This window comes from Ixodes scapularis, unplaced genomic scaffold, assembly GCF_016920785.2.
Source record: "Ixodes scapularis isolate PalLabHiFi unplaced genomic scaffold, ASM1692078v2 PGA_scaffold2__306_contigs__length_199485367, whole genome shotgun sequence".
Classification (NCBI taxonomy): domain Eukaryota; kingdom Metazoa; phylum Arthropoda; class Arachnida; order Ixodida; family Ixodidae; genus Ixodes; species Ixodes scapularis.
The window spans coordinates 125,629,742-125,651,111 of NW_024609857.1; the positions used below are offsets into that span (position 1 = coordinate 125,629,742).

Here is a 21,370-nt window from a genome sequence, read left to right on the forward strand (position 1 = left end):
TAGGTAAATTAAAAAAGATGAAAAATAACAAAAAACTGCACTAGTCGTCGGAACGCCGACGTAAATCATGTTTCCAAATGCAGTTTCCATAAGCAGTTTCCGTATGCAGTTTCCAAGTGCAGTTTCCAAGTGCACTTTCCAACTTCCCAGGTAGTTTAGTAGGATATGCACGGACCGAATGCTGATGTAACGCTGGACTCGAAACATCGATCGCATCATAGAAGTGGTACGCTAACTCTCGACAAGAGTCGGCTTTTGTGGACGCCTCAGGCTTTCGAACCGCGTCGGCAAACACGCGCATGCGGGTTCGAGCGCAGGCATATACAAACTATGCGGAGAGCAAGTCGTCTGCGGAGTAGCGCTGACGTCACAACGACGCTGAGCTCCGATTGGCTTTGATCGGAACGAGAGTGGCTACACCTCCATGCTAGATGTCTTTACATCTAATCGCCTTTTTTTTTAATCAGTTAATAAGAGCTCGGCGTTCCGACATTACCGCAACCGCAACCTCCGCATAGCACGGTCGAGCTTGAATGGAAGGGCGCGCTTTCTAGCCCGGCTGTATCTAGCCCCATCGTGACCATTGTCACTGACAGAATGAGAACGGAAGGACGGCGTCTTTCGAACGCCCGGCCTCCGGCACGCGCTTCACGCCTTTCGCCGTGCTTTGGCAGCACGCTCGACTGCGCGAGACGTCGAGGCGTTGTCGAAGTCGCGCTGGAGGCGAGCCTTTATACTCCGTTCCACCTTCAGTCCGAGCGCAGTCGACGCCACGAGCTATTCCAGCCGATCCAGCGCCGGGAAAAAATCGCGTGACCTACCGGTTGGGCAGAGCGACGCAGGGAGCTCAAAATCACATGAGACTCTCTCCCCGCTGGATTGGCTGGGATGGCTCGTAAGGTCCGCTGCGCTCGGACTGAAGGTGAAACGGAAGACCATTTCATCCTCCCTCGCATGGGCGCTGCCATCTTGGAATCACGTGGCGCTGCAGCCATTAGGTTGCTTCAACTTGTTCCGCTCCCCCCTCCCCGCCTTGGTGGATGCGTTCTATTTGTGTTTTTCGCCGCGTTGCATCGCGCTTTGTTGCCTTACTTTAAAAGCTATAGTCCGATACGTGTACTCGAGGACTAAGGCATCACGAGGGTACAAAAGTCCTTGTGGCAACTGAGGTTTGTTTACTAATGGAGGCGGAACATAAGAAGCGCCTATATTTATATCGCGCGTTTAGCATCAGAAGGCGTCAAGAATAGTCAGCGCAAGGAGGCTATCTGTATTTAATGAAAATATCCTTTTTATGCATAATATATCTAAAACAGTTTATGTTGACTATTTTTTGACGAAACTCGTGGAGGAAATAGACAACGAACGTTTAACTTTTATTTTACCTGAGGCTAGAAATAATGGTATTTCAACTTCAGGCAATTTGTTTGTTCATAATATCACACCTACATGTGCATGAGGTTCTCAATCTTTTTTTGCAGTGTAAAAAATAAGCATTCGGTTGGTCGGTTTACTTACGAAGTTTAATAAATTGTATACAATGGTCGCTCGCATTTCGACAGTCATTTAAGTGATTTATTGATTATCTTTAGATAACCACATCAATTTACGAACAAAAAGTTAGGGCGCAAACAAGCTGGTGAAGGTTTAACATTTTGCACAAAACCCCCTAGTCTCAGGGTTTTGTCCAAAATGTCAGATCAATTTACTTAATTTATTTTAACACAAAGGTTGGGACTTCCCGCGCAACTGCCACAGACAACTTAACAGTGGCGACTTTCAGAATCGCGTGCACAAAGAGATAACGTCGTATCTATTTCGAAATCCAAACGCGAATTTGTTTCAGCGCATGCGCAATAATAACAACGTTTCTTCTTTTTTTTTTTTTTGTGTACGCTGTTTTAACATTTGCCAGTATCTGGGGTTCGCAACATTTGACGCCGGGGAAAAAAACCGTCTGCATAACAATCACTCGAGTCCAGGGCTGTCGATTGTGGATAGAAGTTACTTTTGATGGCTGGCGACGCAGAAATTTGCAAAGCGAATCTGTTCAAAGAAATGAATATTTGTTCACACAGGTCCGTGGTGGCGCCTAGCGCTAGAATTCAGCCAAACTTTCCGAGGTATTTTTCCTGCACCCTTTAATTTTATTTGACCAATTGCAGATTTAGTTTGACGGGCCTGTCACTCAAATCATATCTTGAGTAAGCAAATGTTCATATAAGAATAATTTATTTCCTAGGGCTAATATCACGAAATGCTTCTCATGAGTACTTTAGGACGTTTGATAATTTAGGAAATTTCGTAGTCGGCATGTAAAAATGTCGTCGAGTACTGAACTAAAAAAAAAAAGAGGCCGAGACGATACTATTTGTTTATGTAAATTATCTGCGCCATTACACTATACGTTTATAGTCCGCGAAGCTCACTAAAGGTTGGGTGCTCACGAAAACCAAACAGTGAGTACTAAACTCGCGAGTTCATCTGTTCTGCCCGATTCAGCACATTGCCAATCAAGCTGTCGATATGCTTCTTTGCATTCGAGTGTTAGTTTCTTCATTAGTTTGTTTTTCTGGAAACTGGTGTCATCGGGTACGGCCGTAGACGATGGTAATCTCATGCATTAGCCTGGTGTTTTGCAAGCAACCATAATGAGCTACATCAAAGGAGTTCGTAAATAAGCCCGCGATTTAGGCTCAAAAACGCCTTGCAGTCCTCAAAGTGGGTTAATGTCACTGTTCCATTGGTTGTGTGCTACAAGGAAAATATTTGTATCACCAAATTAAGCAAAACCACGTAAAACAGCCACATAAATGCGTGCACGTTCAAACCGAAACCAACCAAATTGAAGCAACCTAATGGCGCCGAGTGCATCAGCGCCCTCTATCCGCCGGTGAGGCAACTACTAAAATGAAAAGGTCTATAAAGTCCCTCCCTGCCCTTCACACTCTGTCGGTGATTACGTAGCCCGCCGTCCGCATTAGTTGTTAAACCGGGGAGTTCATAAATTCGGTGCTCATCTCGTGATCACATAAAAACGCCGCTGAACTAACGCCGTAGTATTTTTTTTTTTCTTTTTACGATATGCTGATACAAATTGGGGTCCGGCAGTTGAGTCGGCACTGCGACGCTGACTATTTTATTCGCAATAGCTTCGTCTAGATATGCATAGCTACTACGTTTGTGCGATTTTAGAAACTGGTCATGCCTGTGTAACTATATACTATGAAGGAATCGAGTCATCTAGCGTGAAAAAAGGTACGCATTTATGCCTCGTCTTGTTTTTGACCCTTGGTTTTTGGTTGAATGTTTAGATTCGTGTAAAACCGTATCCAAGGCAAATACATATTGATGAACGCCAACCTTGGTTAATTAAAAAATAATAAAACAAGATGGGCGAATTGTGTCATACATAAACGCCGCAGACCTTCTATCAGATTATAAAGCCCTTCTAGAAATGAACAACATCGGGATAATTCAACGTTTAACACCCCGTAAAGTTTGCAACAGCGCACACGATGTCACGTACATGCCCATCATTCATAAAGCTATAGGTACACTACGCAACACTAAGAGCGAACACGACATATCGGCACGTTTAACGCCTTTTACTTCGAAAGGGTATTGGCGGGCGTAAAATGTACCCGCTTAGTGGCGCGTTTCCACTTGCGTATTTGACGCGGGCGGATCCGCTCAGGAGGAAGGCGGATTTTGGACCCGGGCGGCGGAATATCCGGATCAGTTTCGAGGGACCCACATCCAGATTTTCCGCCAGCGACGAGTCCATTTCGCCACCCGGTTCCAAAATTGACTTTCCGCCTGCGCAGATCCGCCCGCAAATCCGCAAGTGTAAACGCGTCATAAGTTAATGTCAAAAGTAAGCAGTTACCACCACACTAGTAGTTTTAATGAATCGGTAATCAAAGACAAAACAAAACATCGACAACCGCTTCTTCGCGCTAACAGTGCAGCGCAGTGTATACATCTGCGTGTTTCTCCACCAAGGTTGTTCAACAATACACGCGAAACTTGGGGGGGGGGGGTTACTACAATCTGTTTGCAAAGAATGACGGGTTTGATTTTTGTGAAATATGCGCAGCAGAGTATGACATCTCCGCACGTCGAAAATGACTATGCGCAAGAACTAGTGCGGCCTTTCGATATATCTGGCGCAAGAAACATGAGACCTACAGTCGACGCCCCTCGTGGTCAAACGAACCTTTTCCAACCGAAAATCCACAAACAGGAACAACGGGCGGGAAGCCTTACTTTCTCGCAGTTCCAGAACAGCGCCACCCTGGCCGGCGAGAACGCGGAGCACCCACCGATTCCGAGCGTGCCAGAACTTGCGGCGTTGTTTTCACGGTTCCGACGGCGCGATAAGCCTCGTCACAGCCTTGAATGTGTCTACTACGGACGGGTGCGCCTGGAGGGATGCTTCCGTGGGGCAGCTGGAGACTGACGCGGCTTCGACGACATGTGACAGGCCGCCGCGCTATCTCGCGAGAAGGGTCCCTTCAACAACCGCCAGATAAGCGGGCGACGGAGAAAGCACGTGCAACCGGCGTCGATTCGGAAGTCAAACAGAGACTGCGACCTATTTGCATAGTCACTGAGAAGAAGAAACTCTCAGTCGGATGAACCCTGGCTTACCTGTGGAACCTCAAATGACGTAAAATATAAACAAATTTTATGAAACAACACTGCGCGGGGAGGCAGGCCCTCCCAGAGCCCCATGGGATCCGTTGAGGTGCAATATCCTTTACGAAAGCGTGCGAGCACCAGTAGCTACTGCGTCGATTCTCCGCGAACGCGAAGCCGCCGTATTTTGGGCAGGCACTTTATGCGTGCATTTTGGGCAAGAGTTGGAGACGAGTGCTGGGCCAGTGCTCGGAGTGAACTCGGATCCAATCGCACGCTTTGCGCACGAAACGACGCCAAAAATTTGGCGACCCCTCAGTGTTACCTGGTGGACTCTAGAGGGTTTTGAATTAGTCATTGCTACACAAATTAAATTAGTCATTGCTACACATATATCTTTTATATATAAGCTATAAAATAAGGCATGCCTAATTTTAGGAAACATAAAAATGTTTCCTAAAATTCACACACCGAGACTGAACATTACAGGCTCCGCGTCGTCGATGAGGACGTGAATCCACGTGTTGCACCACGCGTGAACTGGCTCGAGGAAAGGTCGTTTGCATCACGCGCCCACGAACTTGACGGAGGACGGCAGGCCTCGGTGGCCAGATTAAATCTATTTGGACTCGATCCCATCGGAAGATTTGTATCTTCCCGTGTTACGATATACAACTGCGTCTGTTTCTATATGACAAATATTGATAGAATTTCGCTTAAATAGGGTCGTACCTTCGAATGATGCATGCGTAGAAGCAAGCGTGCAAACGTCCTTGAAAAGTACCGAAGAAACAGTGGCAGCTCAGAAGGGATGGTTAGCTTCAATCAGCTAACCCACATAATGTCGACGAACTAAATAATCTGCCAACAATGCGTCATCCCACAGCACTGCACATATATCGAGCTGAATAAGACAACCGTTTTGAAATTTGTGATGCCACTAGGTTTACTCATGCTGTGCACCAATGGGCCGTGTGTGGAACAGTCCAAAACCGTGGCATCGTCCAAATTAAGCTGCTACGCGGTTGTAATAACCTACGTGACAGTGGCTAGCCAGGAATTTTTTTCGGGGGGGCAAGGGGGGGGGGGGGTTGTTCAAAATGCATGTGTATATAATAGGGGCGACTGCATTACAGGGGGCGGGGGGGGGGGAGGGGGAGGGGGAGGGGGCTGAAACACGAAAAGGTCCCCCCTGGCTACGTAACCCTGACGTGACGTAACTATTTTGGGACGAGGTGGTCCGTACCCCTTGTCCAGGACTTCACACCGAAAAAGCGGCGTGTCTCAGAATTCCGGTGACAGAACATAGTAACGAAATAGAGATCCGGTTGACAACGGAGTACCAAGTATCGTGTGTCGGTGTATTTCGCGATAAAACGAGCTCCCGTATCGCTTAAAACTACGCCGTACTGAGGCCATTCTCGCCGCCCTTTAAACGACGACCCGAAGCTTTAAAGTGTACACGGAGCCCAGCTGCTGCGTTATTAGGATTCGCGAATTGCTCCTTACCTTTCCAATATTCACTGCTAGAGCCTATATACGCAAGAACCTTGCACATGGTTCACATTGTTGTAACATAAATAAGTGTCCACAATAAACGGAGTGACAATGGCGCAGCGTTGTACTCGTTCCTCCAAAACAGTGAAGAAAACTCCTTTTTAACAAGGTATCGTTGATAGTTCGAGCGGTAGGGATGAAGTCGTTTATCGTTACATACCTAAGGATGGAACTGGTCGTTACTTTGAAGTTAAAATATCCACATCGAACTACGCGTCGCGTCGCCGCAATCACATTTTTTTTTTTTTTTTTTTCACTTCGTTGTTTTTTATTATTTTTCGGACACTTATATACCCATCTTTCGAGGACGGAGGTTGTAGCAGTCGCTCATAAAAAGACTTAATGCCTACTAAACTCGGATGAAAAAATAGAAATAAAAAAAGGAACGCCGTTCTTTGTGTTGTTTCCTCGAACACCGTAACAGGTTCCCGTTCCACCAACATAAAATGGAACTCTGTTGCTGGTAAAAGGAACGCCGTTCCATACAACACCGCATTGGCGGGACGCGACAGGCCGGGTCTCGCCCGGAAGCGTATCCGGAAAAGCTTTTGAAGTGAGTGGACGGACCAATTTCGGCACTCTGATTGGCGCGTTTATTAAATGGACGGCTCATCTTACGGGGGGAGAGAGAGAGAGGAGGAAGGGAGCACTGAGGTTTAGGTAAACACACCCGAGGAATGAATTCGCGCGCTCGCCTTTAGTCGGCTCTCAGGTGTGCTAACCCGACATGCGTAACTGACTAAATCTGAGAGTCGGCTAATGAGTAGCGCGTGAATGAATCACTAAGGCGTGTTTACCTAGTCCTCAGAACCCCCTTCCCCTTTCTCTCTTTCCTCCCATTAAACTTGACGCCCCCGTCGACTCACCTCATAAGCTTCTCCGAATACGCTCCCCAGATGCATCGTCAGAGGATGCGAGCTTGCTCGGCCCCTTCGACCTTTGAGCTTAGCAGATGCTGAACACGTGCACCACGCATGCTTCATTGTTCAGAAAGGTCGGAGTGGCTACAAAGGAGCCTCTTTTCGGGCGACGAGAGCTTCCCCGGATATGAGACCGATTCGTCGTACTGTATTTGTATTTCGAAATCGTAGCGTACTTAGGAATCGCTCCTAACTCGAAATGCGTCTCGTCACGTAAATAGTGTTTTTTTTCTTCTTTTTCTTCTTTAGGGGAAAGTTTATTTTGTTTCATAAGCGTTCAAACTAAGCACACGCAAGAAATATTCTATTGGAGTTCAGTGTCCTTTTAAATGATCACACACCACCAGGGTGAAGAATCAAAATCAAAATGATCTAAATCGTGATTAAAATCTCGTCGGTTGTGCTATAACGATTAAATCTAACCTTTCCCGCAAATATAACCTTCAAAATACTTTCAGTTTCCAGGTCCGGCTTTAGGGGGCCGCTATTTTTCCCCATGGGGTGCGCGGCCATAATCCGATTACGGCGCCTTAGCAAGGCTTCCTAATCGAATTATGACGCGTCCAATTGCGCACCCCAAATGAGCAAGATGGCGCCGCCCTGAGGCCGGACTTGCAAATTGCGACTGCAACGAACTTTAGGGGGCGCGCTGGCCAGGCGAAATGGCGGACGAAAGGACGTCGTTTTCGTCGTTCAGCACGACGACCACCAGCATAAACGTCTTGCACTGCAGCGTAAAATCGCGGAGTGGCAGATGAAAGCAAAGCTATTTTTCGACGGTAGAAACCTTTTAATCGGTGCGTAGGAATGACACGGCGGAAGCATGATAATGATTACTGGAAACGGTGTTTGCTTCTATGCTGCCTAGGGGAACGAAGCTGAGCAGGCAGCGATAGCAGACGACAGAGCCGAAACGACCTCCTCTCCTGAGCTTCTCGGCGTTGCCGATACGCGGCGTCGATTTCGCTGGAGTCGCCAATAGTTGGTGACAGGTCAAGAACCCAGGGCGAGTGGAAGGAAGGCAGGGGAGGAGGGAGCAGGCGGAATCATATCAAGTATTTGGCGGAATGGTGGAAAGAGGGGAATGTTTCATCCTCAGTCCTCTCCAGCATTCCATCTGCTTCGTCCCAGCCTTGCTTTCCCTCGCACTGGGTGCTTGACCCAAGACCGTCTATAGGTGTATTTGTTTTGTATTTAAAGCCAAAAATCCCCGAACAAGAAAAATGTACAGAAGGGTGAACCCGAACAAAAAGTGGCGCTCCTCCGGGCAAATCAGAGCATTGAGAATTCTTACTACATTCGACTTCGTTCGTCAGTAACGTAATGTCCTACTGCCAAAAAATTCAAAACGCAAAAAAAAAAAAAAAACAAGAAAAACAACTTCTTTTTGTGTTTCACCAACCAAAAAAAGAAATATTAATTTACTTTTGTTTATGTATGGCGGGCTTGTGCCAGTAAAAGTTTTAAATTACATTGTACCCTAAAGGTTTAAAGTTGCGTGAATTCTTTCTTCCGCGTCGTTTTTAGTAGTGATATGGGCCGAACTTTTTCCGAATCGAAAATTCGGAGTCGAAGCTTGGGATTCGGCAAAGCCGCACTTTTGCCAAACGTTTCTAAAGATTCGGCAATACCGAACTTAACGTTAATATTTAAAATTTTCTGGCGAAAAAAGATTTTTTTTCTTATCTTAAATACAGCATGTAATGAATATTGACGTAGTTATTACTAAAAAGGTGATATTCCACAAGATAATTATATCGGTGTCGTTTTTCTGTGTTTACTGGCAATTTTAGTGACTTCTTGCATGCAGAAGCGGCGTGACAACGAGGCTGAATAGCAGCGGGCACAGTCACGAATCACGCTACGAGAGTTTCGGTTTTGAGGCCTCATCGCAGCGCAAGCCTGAAATGTACAGTGTTGAAATAAAGGCAATAACACTGCGTTCTTACTTTCTCTGGGAGTCACCGTTTCGGGCGCGAAAACAAATGCAAGGGTTACCGAGTCTTCACCAGGAGGGAGAACAGTATCATTGTAAATATTCATGTTTTTCAATTTGAGTCACCTGACGTCAGCTTTGCATGAAAGTTGTCGTCCCATATTCGCAACGTCTCGTTCATAATGGTTAAAAAGCGCAGCAGGACAACGAACAGAAAGGAAGACACAGAGACAGCGCTGTGCCCGTGTCCTCCTTTCTGTCCGTTGTCCTGTTGCGCTTTTTAACCATTATGAATCACGAACTCGTCCAACACTCCACTCTCGTTTTTAACATTTAAAATGCCGGTTTCTGGTGTTAGGAGGACACACACGGACGTTCAGGACTCGTAGAAAGAGTTAGGAATGTCGGACGTGCAACGTCGAGCATGATAGTTCTTTGATTAGTTTTATGCAGACACCAGGGCACGTAGCAAGGATTTTGTTTCGGCGGCGGCCCGTCCATGACAAAATGCTGTATGAGGGGGAGGGGAAAGAGGAGATCCCAGCAAAGTGGAAGATTTCGGGGGAAGCCCCCCCCCCCCCCCCCCCCCCCCCCCACTCCCCCTCCTCCCCTTTCTACGTGCCTGGCACACACGTGAAAACCGCGAAATAACGCCAATTAAAAAGCAATATTATTTTGTTTTGGCATAAACTACTTGGGAGCCGAAAACAAGATCGTTAGAATCGCGAGGAGTGCTTTAAAGTAATTGAACGTCAATGTTTGCACTACCTCGTGGCATCACTGTAAATATCAAATGAAAATCACGTTCTTCAGGATGTACCGTATCATTTGTCACTTGCGCAGTGGACTGCGTAAATTACTGGCCGAACTTCTGCTCTTGAGGCAGAAAATATTAAAGAGAACCACACTCGCAAAGCCTCACAAACGCACGGCTTCCATGTTGCCTACTCCACACCTCGCCATAACCGCTGGTTGTACTACACTGTACGATGATAACCGCACGACCGCACGGCGTCCACTTGCAATCCATGGCCCCGTCGCGTTCTCGCGTGCGCACGTACTTGCCGAATTTTCGCCGAATCTTTGCCGAAATTTCCTTCAAAAGTTCGACATGTGCCGAACTTGGCCGAATCTGAAGTTCGGCAGATTCGGTCCATCGCTAGTTTTTAGTGATGGGACGGATTGATCATTCTATCTTTATCTAATTATAAAAAAAAAAAAAAAAGTTTTGCTAGTTACAATAGTTTAAATCGGAATAATCCGATTAAAATAAAATATATCAAATTAATTTGATTATTTTTAATCGCTATATTGTTTTCTACTCCGTACCCCCCCCTCCCCCCTCCCTCCCTCCCTCCCTCCCTCCCTCCCTCCCTCTCTCTCTCTCTCCCCCCCCCCCCCCCGACCTCTACGACATGTAGTGACGAAACTAAAAGTACCATTAAAAGGCTCCAAGCACGGACATATATTCTTACTCTGCCCCACCCATATGTATACTTTTACGGGATCGTCTATCAAGAGACGGACGTGTGCCCGCTGGGAGAGACGCATACTCCGTGCCTCGTCTCACGTATACTGCTTCTTGAAATTGCAAGCGTGGATTGCGGTTAATGGCGGCACGTGATCGTTACGGCTAGGTTGGTTACGGTCTTCTAGGTTTAGCAGCGTGACTCCGGGCAGGTGCCCCTGACCGACATCAACGGCACCGTCACTTCTCTTTTTTTTTTTTTTTTTTTTTCGCCGCGCTGCCAAGTAGATGTCGGAGTGCATGCGCAATGTTCCACGTGCATACGTGACGCCAGCTGCATACAACTGTAGTCCTTGCCCCCCATGCATGCCTGAATCATATATGCGCTCGGTCTACTGAAAGCTAACGCCGGATCAGTGACTTTCAACCTGCGTGGAATAATATCGGCAGACGGAGCGTCGCATAGTTTTATTATTGACCGCGTTTAACTGAACATGACAAAAAAAAAAATGTAGTGACTATTTCGACGATCATTGTTAAAATATTTCTGAAATTATGTTGACGTTTGTGTCGTCACTTCTTTAAAACGTCAGAATAGTGGCTTTACTATTTTGACGACCAATGCAGCCGTCGCAGTGGTAGCCGACGCGTGGTTGCGTTCTGTTTTAGTTTTATTATTTTTATTTGCGAGTACTGTTGACCCGGAGTCAAGTCGAAAATGGTAGCAAAACCATACAAAATACGAACATATATGACGAAATATAAGCTCTTCAATCCGACACAAAAATCAGTAATATGCTGACTGTTTTATTACAAAAGAAAAACTAAATTCCCATAGTTGCCGCAATAAAAATGCATAATATCAAACATTTAAATAAATACTAATAATCTAACAAACAAAGCATCAGCACCACCTCAATGCTACGAGTGAAAAATTAGTTCGGCGTCGACAGCCTGAGCAAATTATTCATAACACCTTCAACGCTATCACAATCAGCTACGCTCTGTGGAAGGTTGCTCCAGTCTAGGATTGTCCTGGGAAAGGATGAGTGCTGGAAAGTGTCATTCTTCGCCCTATGTACCCCCAGTTGGGCAGTGTAGCCTTTCCCGAGTATTTAGGTTGGCGGGGACACAAGAACTTGGGGGAGGGTTAACGTTAAACGAGTTATTTTTTAGCACAAAAAGAAACCTTTTAGCAGTTTTCCGCCGGCTAGAGAGGAGTGGTGCAGATCCAGGTCATCCAGCATACTTTTAACAGAGTCGGTTCTCTCGCTTCCATACTGTGAACGTTTTCCATTTTCTCAATTTTGTAGTGTTTAAAAGGGTAAACATAGGGACGGACAGAACAAACACTTCTTTCGAAAGAAGTGTTGTTCTGTCCGTCCCTATGTTTATTCTTTCTGTTTTTATTTAACTTCACCAACCCGCTCACGTCGAACTAAGTTTTAAAAGGGTCCCGCACAATTGAAGGATATTCCAAATTCGGCCTTACTAGAGTTTTGTATGCAAGTATAGTTTTGCTTCGATGGTATTGTAGTCGTTGTATCGACAACTTGACATGTAGGGTCATGTGCCGCTGTGGCCCATGGCTGAGAAGTTTCGGCCCCACCTGGCACTGGAAAAGTCTTATTCAGCGTGTGTGTGTGTGCTCCACTGGCTCGACAGTTGATCCTTTCGGACGTGAGACGCCCGGCGGCGCAATGTTCTGAGCTCTCGCGCGTCATTTCGGCACCATACGCGTCTCACTTAAAATATCGAACCCACAACAAAGCCCAGCTGCTGCACGTAACAATGTACGTGCGTACAATACGTAACACTGAGAGCTTGGCACGCGGTTTTGTGCCTCCACCTGGCGGAGCAAGCGCTCCTTTTCACAAGAACGTAGTTTTTGGCTTTTAATAAAATTGTTCTCCTCCTCCTCCTTCACTACCGCGTGCGGCTTTGTATCCTTTCGCTCACGCCCCGTGTTTAACCGGGTTTTGAGAGTTCGTTGTTTAGTGCAGATTTTATTTTTGGTACGTGTATAACGAATGGGTTAACTACGAAACGAACGGGATGTTAAATGAAACGTTGTGAATGCAAACATTGCCTCCGTGATGTTTTTTTGACGGGTGCGAAAGAACAACAGAGATCCTGACGCACCGAGCAAAACATTCTCATATTGCAATCTGCGCCGCGGTTCTACGGATACACACATTTTTTGACAGCAACTGTCGTCCAATCAACGGCAAATTTTATGACACGAGATTCAGCTCCTTTGTCTACATAAAACACGCGAAATATATCATGAAAAGTAACGCTGCCGCATTCTCTAATGTTCAGCACGGAGCGTCGCATATTTTAATAATAATAATCTTTCTTTATTTTGGGGTGCCCAAAAACAACCACATTGGTCTTCTTATTGGTGCACCAACACAACAAGCAAAATGAGTAAGCAAGTACATAGGCTCTAAACATTTACTAAAAAAATAAAATAAAATAAAATAAAACATCCAAGACAAACATAATGCTAAGGGGCTAGAATAATATCATTTAAATCGCGACGGTAAATAGAAATTGATGCAGATATATCAAGGTGGGGTGGAGCGAAGGTATTATATAATGACTGAATCCGTAAGAGAGGTGAGGCGTCACACGTCGAGCGAACATCAAAACAAACAAAGTGTCTAGTTACTCGGAATGGAATATGAAAGTTCACTTTTGCAAGGAGTTGAGCCGAATCAACAGCACCATTCGCAACCTTGTGCAGAAAAATTAAATCACGAACAGTCCTCCTTTTAGACAATAGAGAAAGAGATAACATTTTCATTATATATTCGTACCTATAATAAAAGCGCCGCTCAAAGTATGTATCATAAACGATCCGGACAAGTCGTTTCTGAACATTTTCTATGCTCATAGCCTGTGTGTTAGAAATCGAGTTCCATACGACAGAAGCAAATATACCTAAATCACGCAACCCTGATCCTAACCACACGCTCGGGTCGACAATACACAGTGGGGCGCCCCAACTGCGCCGTCCGTAGCCAGCCACTGATAGATATTTGCCGTCAGCGCAAATATTGAACATATGAGCCTTGGAGTCAAGTTTCCGCGGTCGGAATGCCGTCACGCTTCATGGGGGAACTGCACATGTCGCCGTCCGGAACGACACGACGGCGGCACGCATTTACGGAAGAGAGAACAAACGAAATAGACCCCTACAGTCTTCCTGAAATCACACAGCGCGAACGAAGTTTCTCCGGCACATATTAGTATAAGATTCTGTCGCACTTGTGTCAATATGATTGCGTATACTTCACTTCAAAGGTAGAAAAAAAAAAGAAAAAAAAAAACTTGTGGGCATAATGCTGCAATTACGGAGTTTGCAGATTTCACATTAACCACGACGGATTAAACATACACGCGGAACACAAAAAGGCAGTATACGCAAGATTAGACGCCAGAAATTTATAAATCCGCGCATCAGGTCAGGAAACTAACACGTGGGTACGACTTTAAATTGCACACGAACAAGTTGACATTATAATAAGCGGAACTTGCGACACATTCGGAAACGCTCGCTCGCACTAGGTTTCTCTGTCACTTCCTCGTGTTCGTTGCCGGTGGCCCGATTCGCAGAAAGCGTATACCGAGGCTAACGGGAATTTGCCACCGCGGTGAAGAGCAGAATACTCGCACGTAACCTCACCTCGTCATGCTGGTCGTCGTTCTTACTTGTGCTTGCCGGGAAAAACAAACTCGTTGGTGCGCAGAGGTAGGCGCAAGCAGCAGAGCCACCACAATGGCCGACAGTATGACGTCAGCACTCAGCACAAGTAACGTATACACGTGACAAAGATTAATACGTTACTCTTTATCCTGTTTTACTTTTATTATGAAAAAAAAATATTTTAAAAATCGTGACTTGAAAAAAGTTATGCGTATTTGATATAAAACGTATTTATTTAATTTAAATCGGATTCGTTTGTCCGCAGTTAAAAATATTTTTTATAGCGTAATGTAATTTTCAATGTGGAAAATTGATCGACAAATTCGCCCGATCGTGGAAAAGAATGCGGAAGAAATAATTACTGTAACTTTCAAGTACAGTTTAATCAACAACGTTTTATTGCTGTAAATCCGTCCATACTAGAACATAAGGTAAGGGCGCAAACGAGCTGGTGGTGGTTAAACATTTCGACAAAAACCCCGAGACTGGGACAAAAAGGGACGGACAAACAACTGTGTGTTTGTCCGTCCCTTTTTGTCCCAGTCTCGGGGTTTATGTCGAAATCTAGAACATAAACTGTGATTTTTTTTTTTAGTAAATGCACAATCATTATTCGTGTTTTTTTTTTTTTTTTTTTTTTTTTTTTTTACTGATTTGCTATCAACAAGGCTTTACGTAACTGATGAACGAAATGGTAGAAGATAGAGCCACTATAAAGGAGCAGCGCTTAGAGTATCGGCACTCCGTTCCCCGACATTGTTGCGGGCGCCGCCATTTGGTGCTTGTGCAGAGCAGACGCGGGTTCCGGAAGAAATGTCCCCGGAAAAAACGTCCCCGGAAAAAATGTCCCCGGAAAAAAAGTCCCCGGAAAAAATGTCCCCGGAAAAAAAGGCCCCAGGTGAAAAGTAGGAAAAAATGTCCCCAAAGGGACATTTTTTCCACTTCAAGTACAATCCGTTTTTGACTTTTGTGTATGAATCAAGAGTTTGTCATTTCATTCCTGATTTTGCAACATTGCATCTCAACTGTTTGTGTATGTTTTTCATTGTGAATAAAACATTCATAACACTTCTAGCTAAAACCAAATTATTGTGCCGGGAAATTTGAGAGGTACTTGTTTTTACCTTTTCCAAAAAGGTAAAAAGCGCGACACTTAACACGAACAAGCGATCGCTAGTTTTATTTATTTATTTTTTTTTTTTTTTTTTAAGGGGCGAAGCTCCTTAGGGTCTAGCCTTGTCCGTCCGGCGTCCGTGCTCACATCGATTGCCATCCCATCTGTCTTCTTAAAAAAAGAAAAAATGTTTGCGCAGTCGACAGGACTCAAACCTGTGCGGGAGACCCCAATGGATTTCTAGTCCAATGCCTTAACTGCGGGACGAGTAGTGGGCTCTGAGATGTGGTAGTAACTCAAGAGCTGGGGATGTCATGGATGAAACGTTGCATGTAGCCGCTCAACGTCTATACAGGAGAGGGCGCTGCGGTCAAATGCGTATGTAATCGCGTTAAACTTTGCATGCATTGGCTCAACGCTTATAGAGGAGAGGGCGGAGGGCGCTGCGATCAAATGCTCAAATGCGCATATAACCACGTCCTATACCACACATTCCCTTTCTGACATGGACGTGGAGATGCTTTCCCACGGCATCCAGCGGATCCAAGCTGATCCGCTAGAAGAACCACTGGCTCTGCATTTCACCGACCATAAAGCAGTAATAATGAAGTCGAAACGCAACCCGGAACTCAGCAATACCTATGAGCAATAAAAAAAAATCAGCACCATCAGCACTACCTATGAACAATAAAATCAGTATCATCAGCACCACCAGAGCTTCGCCCCAATCAACATAATTCACCACGTGGAGATGCGGTCATTTTTTTATAGAAACGAGAGGTTAATTGTCATCAAAGTTATTATAGGTATTGAAGGTGCTTATTTGGGGATATAATGCAAACGGTAAAATTTCGTTCTCACTAATCCTCTTTCGGAGCCGTTTTCCCCTACCTGCCACACGGTGCCTTTTTTCCCAGGACATATGACCGGACCGCCCGAAGCACATGAGGATCAGGGAAACCCAGAGATAGAAAATCCTTTGGGGACATTTTTTCCTACTTTCCATCTGGGGCCTTTTTTTCCAGGGCCTTTTTTTCCGGGGCCTTTTTTTCCGGGGACATTTTTTCCGGGGACATTTATTCCGGGGACATTTTTTCCTACACCCGGTTGCCAGTTACCTGAAGCTTCGTCTGAAATCACAGGAAACGCTTTTCCGTCTTCTACAAATGTTTAAACAGTTCGCGACAGAGCAAAGCAATATTACGTGAGCTTTTTAGTACCGAATCTAATGCTGAGGAAGCCTCACTTTTGAATCATGACGATCGGCAGTTGCGTCTGCTCGGGTGTAGGAAAAAATGTCCCCGGAATAAATGTCCCCGGAAAAAATGTCCCCGGAAAAAAAGGCCCCGGAAAAAAAGGCCCTGGAAAAAAAGGCCCCAGATGGAAAGTAGGAAAAAATGTCCCCAAAGGATTTTCTATCTCTGGGTTTCCCTGATCCTCATGTGCTTCGGGCGGTCCGGTCATATGTCCTGGGAAAAAAGGCACCGTGTGGCAGGTAGGGGAAAACGGCTCCGAAAGAGGATTAGTGAGAACGAAATTTTACCGTTTGCATTATATCCCCAAATAAGCACCTTCAATACCTATAATAACTTTGATGACAAAGTTCGCGACATGCTCTGTCGCGAACTGTTTAAACATTTGTAGAAGACGGAAAAGCGTTTCCTGTGATTTCAGACGAAGCTTCAGGTAACTGGCAACCATGATTTTAAGCCACAATATGGCCAAGTGTCGTTAATCTGAAGCGTAGCTTATTTAGTGGCACTAGTAGAAGGAAAGCTCAACGCTAGTAGAACCGGTTTCATTTAAATCATGATTTACGTAATCTTTATTTTTATTCTCCACCCTGATTATGGATAATCAGAAATATCTAGAGAGAGAGAGAGACAGCAGTTCCAAGCACTTCGCTGGAAGCGGTGTTGTACACGTCCCTCCAAAACAGGAACGAAAGCCTCTTCCTCGTTCCTGGTCAAATCTCGGAACGAGTTTGTCCTAGTCTTTTGTTGTCGGCTATCCCTCGGACATCCCCCCATCCCTGCAAGTAGGAGGTGTAAATAGTCGAAAAAACAACAACAACAACAACAATGAAGATGTATAAGCACGAGCAAAAAAAGGGAACGCAGTTCCTCCTGCCGTCCCCTGGAAACCGTAACCAGTTCCCGTTCGAGTTGCACCGACGCAAGATGGAACGGCGGCGTTCCTCCGTTCCTCCGGAGAGGAACGCGTTCCAGGACCGTCGTGCCTCGAAACGCCGTTCCCCCTACAACACTGTCCCGAAGAGTCTAGTGTGGGGAAGCAACCCCTCTCCCACATGACAAGGCCGCTGTACTGGAAGTTTCTACGTCATCAACCGGAGCCAGCGCGGGACGCGGGTTGGATACGAGTGCTCCGTCAATGTTCGGCCGCAAATCGTGTCCTTACTGATTGGACAGCCGAGTCCCAGTCGGAAGCTGACGCAGCATCTCGCGTATAATTCGTTTCCCGGCCGCGCTGGCCTCCGGTCGATGCCGTAGAAACCTCAGGCACTGCGCCCTTGTTACGTGAGAGAGGTTGGAGTAAGCATCTTCCAATAGGTGCTCGCACTCCCATCTCGGACGTTGAGTGAAGGCGGCGGCATTTTTGTTGGACGAAGTGAGCGCAGATACCTCGCTCTTTAACGAAGGGATTCCCGCGCATGGGCAGTGCTCGCAACTCCCGCAAAAGACCCCGGAAAAAAGCGTCCCGACTTTTTTTTAAAATTACTTGCAAATATGCGTAGAAATTCAAATCCATGGTGCACAATCACATCGCAACACTGTTAGCGCGAATACGATATCGGCGCATTTTCGCATTCTACTTGCAAATAGTACTAGCGAGCACAAAATTTTATCGCTTACAATATAGAACTAAATGAGCTCTTTCCGTAGCAATAATAACTTGGATGACATCTCTTAATTTCAAAGAGAAAAACTAGAAAAACAAGGCGATCGCTTGTTCGCGCTAACAGTGTCGCGCTCTGTACTTGGATTCAGATATTTAATAGGGCGATTTCACCGAGCATTCGGCGCCCGTGTGGAAAGCGCCGTAACTTGAGTTTTTTTCAGAAGGCAGACGACAGTGCCCGAGCCGGCTCGTGCAGCTGCACGCGCAGAGCTTCAGCGAAGTTGTCGCGCGTGGAAAAAGACTAAGGCTTCCTCCGAGCATTGCGGCAGCGGTGGTGTAGAAAAACTGAAAGGCGAAATCAGGCTACGACAAATGCAATTATAATTTTCTGCGAAAAGCATATGTAATTCTTTTAGCTATCTTTTCCAACGCAGTTGCTTCCCTTTTTTTTTAACAGCCAGATAAAAAAAAAAAAAAAAAATAAAATCTTGATTTTGAATAAAAAAAGGGCGTCAATGTGTTATGAATGGCGAACAAGTGCATAAAAAGAAGAGTTCAGCTTTAGCAATGAAATTTATTTGAAAGGCAGGGGTATCAGGAAAGACATTACGTGTTTAGTATATATAGTGTATAAGTTGAGTATGAAAGCGTATGTGCAAAGGATCCATTAAACTTTTAGAACTCCAGAAATACACACCCATATTATTTATTTATATATATATATATATATATATAAAACTGAGAAGAAAAAAACCCTTAGTGAAAAACAGCAACAACGGACGATTTAATCTTCGACGTTTCGGCCGGAGTCCGGCCTTCGTCAGGAAGACTTTTTTTTTTTTCTTCTCAGTTTTATACCCACGCCTTCGGCCTCTCGCCACCATGCCCGTTATATATATATATACATATAATATGTCGTTACTGCAACTTTGCGACGCGACTGGTTAACGCGAAACAAAAACCAGAAGGACTGTGGCGACCGTGGGTTACCCATTCCTATTTTCTTCGTTTTTCTTATTACGCTCAAACCACGGTATTGCCGGGAAAATGGCGTCACATGGCTCGATGTGACGTGACCTACAAACAAATTCAGTTTACTCGCTAAATTTAGCGGGAAAATTGACACGTGTACCCGTATCGCGCCTCTTTCATTTCGGTCTGCAGCTAATCGCTTGATTAGACAGCAACATAGTTGGTTTGCCCGAATATTTATTTTGCGTCGCATTTTCGTAACGCTGCGAAAGGCCTCGTCCTTACGTCAAAAGGAATAAGACAAACAGACCGCAGGAAATCAGGCGAAAGTGGCCGAAACAAAGACACATCGAACATCGATCGAGCGACCCCGCAGCAAGAACTGCTCGAGCCAGGCATAGGGAGCCGGTTGCACTTTTTTTCCACCGGGCTCGGGGCCGAATGTCAACACTGCGGAGGGAAATGATAACGTTCCGCTTTTCGGTTTGTCGACTGACTGATCCCGCGAAGAGTCGCGGAGTAGAAAGAGAAAAGAATGAGCCCAGACGGCTTGGGGAGCCGCTCCCCTCCCTCCTCCCGTCCCGAAATAGAGCAGCACCCGCCATACCTCGAACCCGAGGCGCAGAAGCTGCAGCCCTCTGGCTGATTCAGTGACCCGACCGCACGGCTCGGGTCTCGGGGCTCAGATCACTCAGCCGAGCACGGCTGCTCCTACGAGCTTGGCCCATCGGCCGACGCGTAGATTCTTTCTGATCTAGATTGGGTTCTTCGGAAAGGCGCGCCTCCAGACGCTGTATATCCACAGTGCTGCTGCTGTGCAAGCACGGGGCATTGTCTTAATTAAGGGCAATTACAACCAGTGTCATCGCTAGCGTTTTTGGGAAGACGGGAGGGAGGGCTGATTGCGATCGTCTTTGTTTCGACGCCTTTGCTCGCGTCTCATCCTCACGCCTTCTATAGGAGGAAAAAAAAAAGATGCTAAACGAAGGCGCACATTCATTAATTAACTTTTCACGGAGAACTGCTGAAAACAGGGGAGGCGACCTGCTCTGCAGCGGTCGCTCTGTGAAAATGGAAAGAAGTGGGAGGAGCTTCTTTCCACTTTCTTATTGACGACACCTTTGCATGGGATGGGGTACCAGTTCTGATACCCCATTCCTGGTAGCCAAAAAAAAAAAAAAAAGATTAGGTGAGCTTTTGTCCGGGTTTGTGAAGAAACGGGTGAGCTTTTGTGAAGAAACGCTTCAGCTTAAAAAACACGCTCCTGTTCATTTAAATAGAAGTTGCAAGCTCTATACGCCCGTCACAAGAAGTAAATGTCAAACAACACCGGGACAGCATGACAATCCTCGTTATATAAAGATAAAAAAAAAAAAACGCGCAATAAAAACAAAACAAAACACGTCGACGCAAAGGTTCTAAAAATAAGCGATCCCTGACTGCTGCAGGCGAAAAAACAACATAACATCAAGGTCACTGGCGAGCACCACGTGAAACGACGACATTCAATGTTGGAACGACCCCCAAATAAACGAAATGCTTCGCCGAAGAAGACAATAAACTGCGACTGATCGCTCGCAGATGCTGCCGCCGTTGTGCAGCCTAGACTACGTCAACCCTTCTGCTCCGATTGTTTTGTCATTTGTTGATCCGCGACGCAACTACGCCGACGTCGTAAACGTTTAATAGCGACGAAAGGCAGTCGTTATACGCGAAGGAAAGCGACAAGCTGGGCTTTTAGTTTTCAATTTTTCATTTGCGCGTGTCAGCGCGGCATTCATTGCAGACAAACTCCGGGATAAATTAACACTCGCATTTTATTGTACTAGTTCGTTCTCTGCGAGCGATTGCAAGGTGTCCTTTTGTTTTTCCCCGGTTCATAATTAATTCCGAGAAAGCCTCGGTGACTCGGACGATCGGAATGCGTGTAACAACCGAGATACATAGTGTTCGACAGGTATTACTGCTTTACTAACCCAACAAAATTGATTGTACGAATATTCACGCAGTGCGAAGTTCGTCTGTCATCGAGCGAAAGACATCAGGTGCCTTCACCGTAGAGGTACAAGATGGATGGTGCAGTACCACTGCTAATCTGACGTCTTCCGCCTGCATCAGACAGTATAGTGACTACACTATTCATCAGCATCTGTAGTCTGAGCTTCCGCCCAACGCGCTGCTCAGCTTCATT

General features: G+C 45.8%; 1 protein-coding gene across 2 annotated transcripts in view; it reads right to left on the minus strand.

Moving 5' to 3' along the window:
• The window catches only part of LOC120849612 (glutamate synthase [NADH]), a 187,408-nt gene that overhangs the window by 148,775 nt on the left and 17,263 nt on the right, over window positions 1-21,370 (minus strand). Inside the window, exon 1 of one of the 2 annotated variants that reach the window (XM_040221857.3) lies at window positions 4,270-4,466. The exons of the other annotated variant lie outside the window; for it this stretch is intronic. The gene's annotated coding sequence lies outside the window, so the exon portion shown is untranslated. Of the gene's footprint in view, window positions 1-4,269; window positions 4,467-21,370 lie in introns of those variants that run through there. 2 annotated transcript variants of the gene reach the window in all.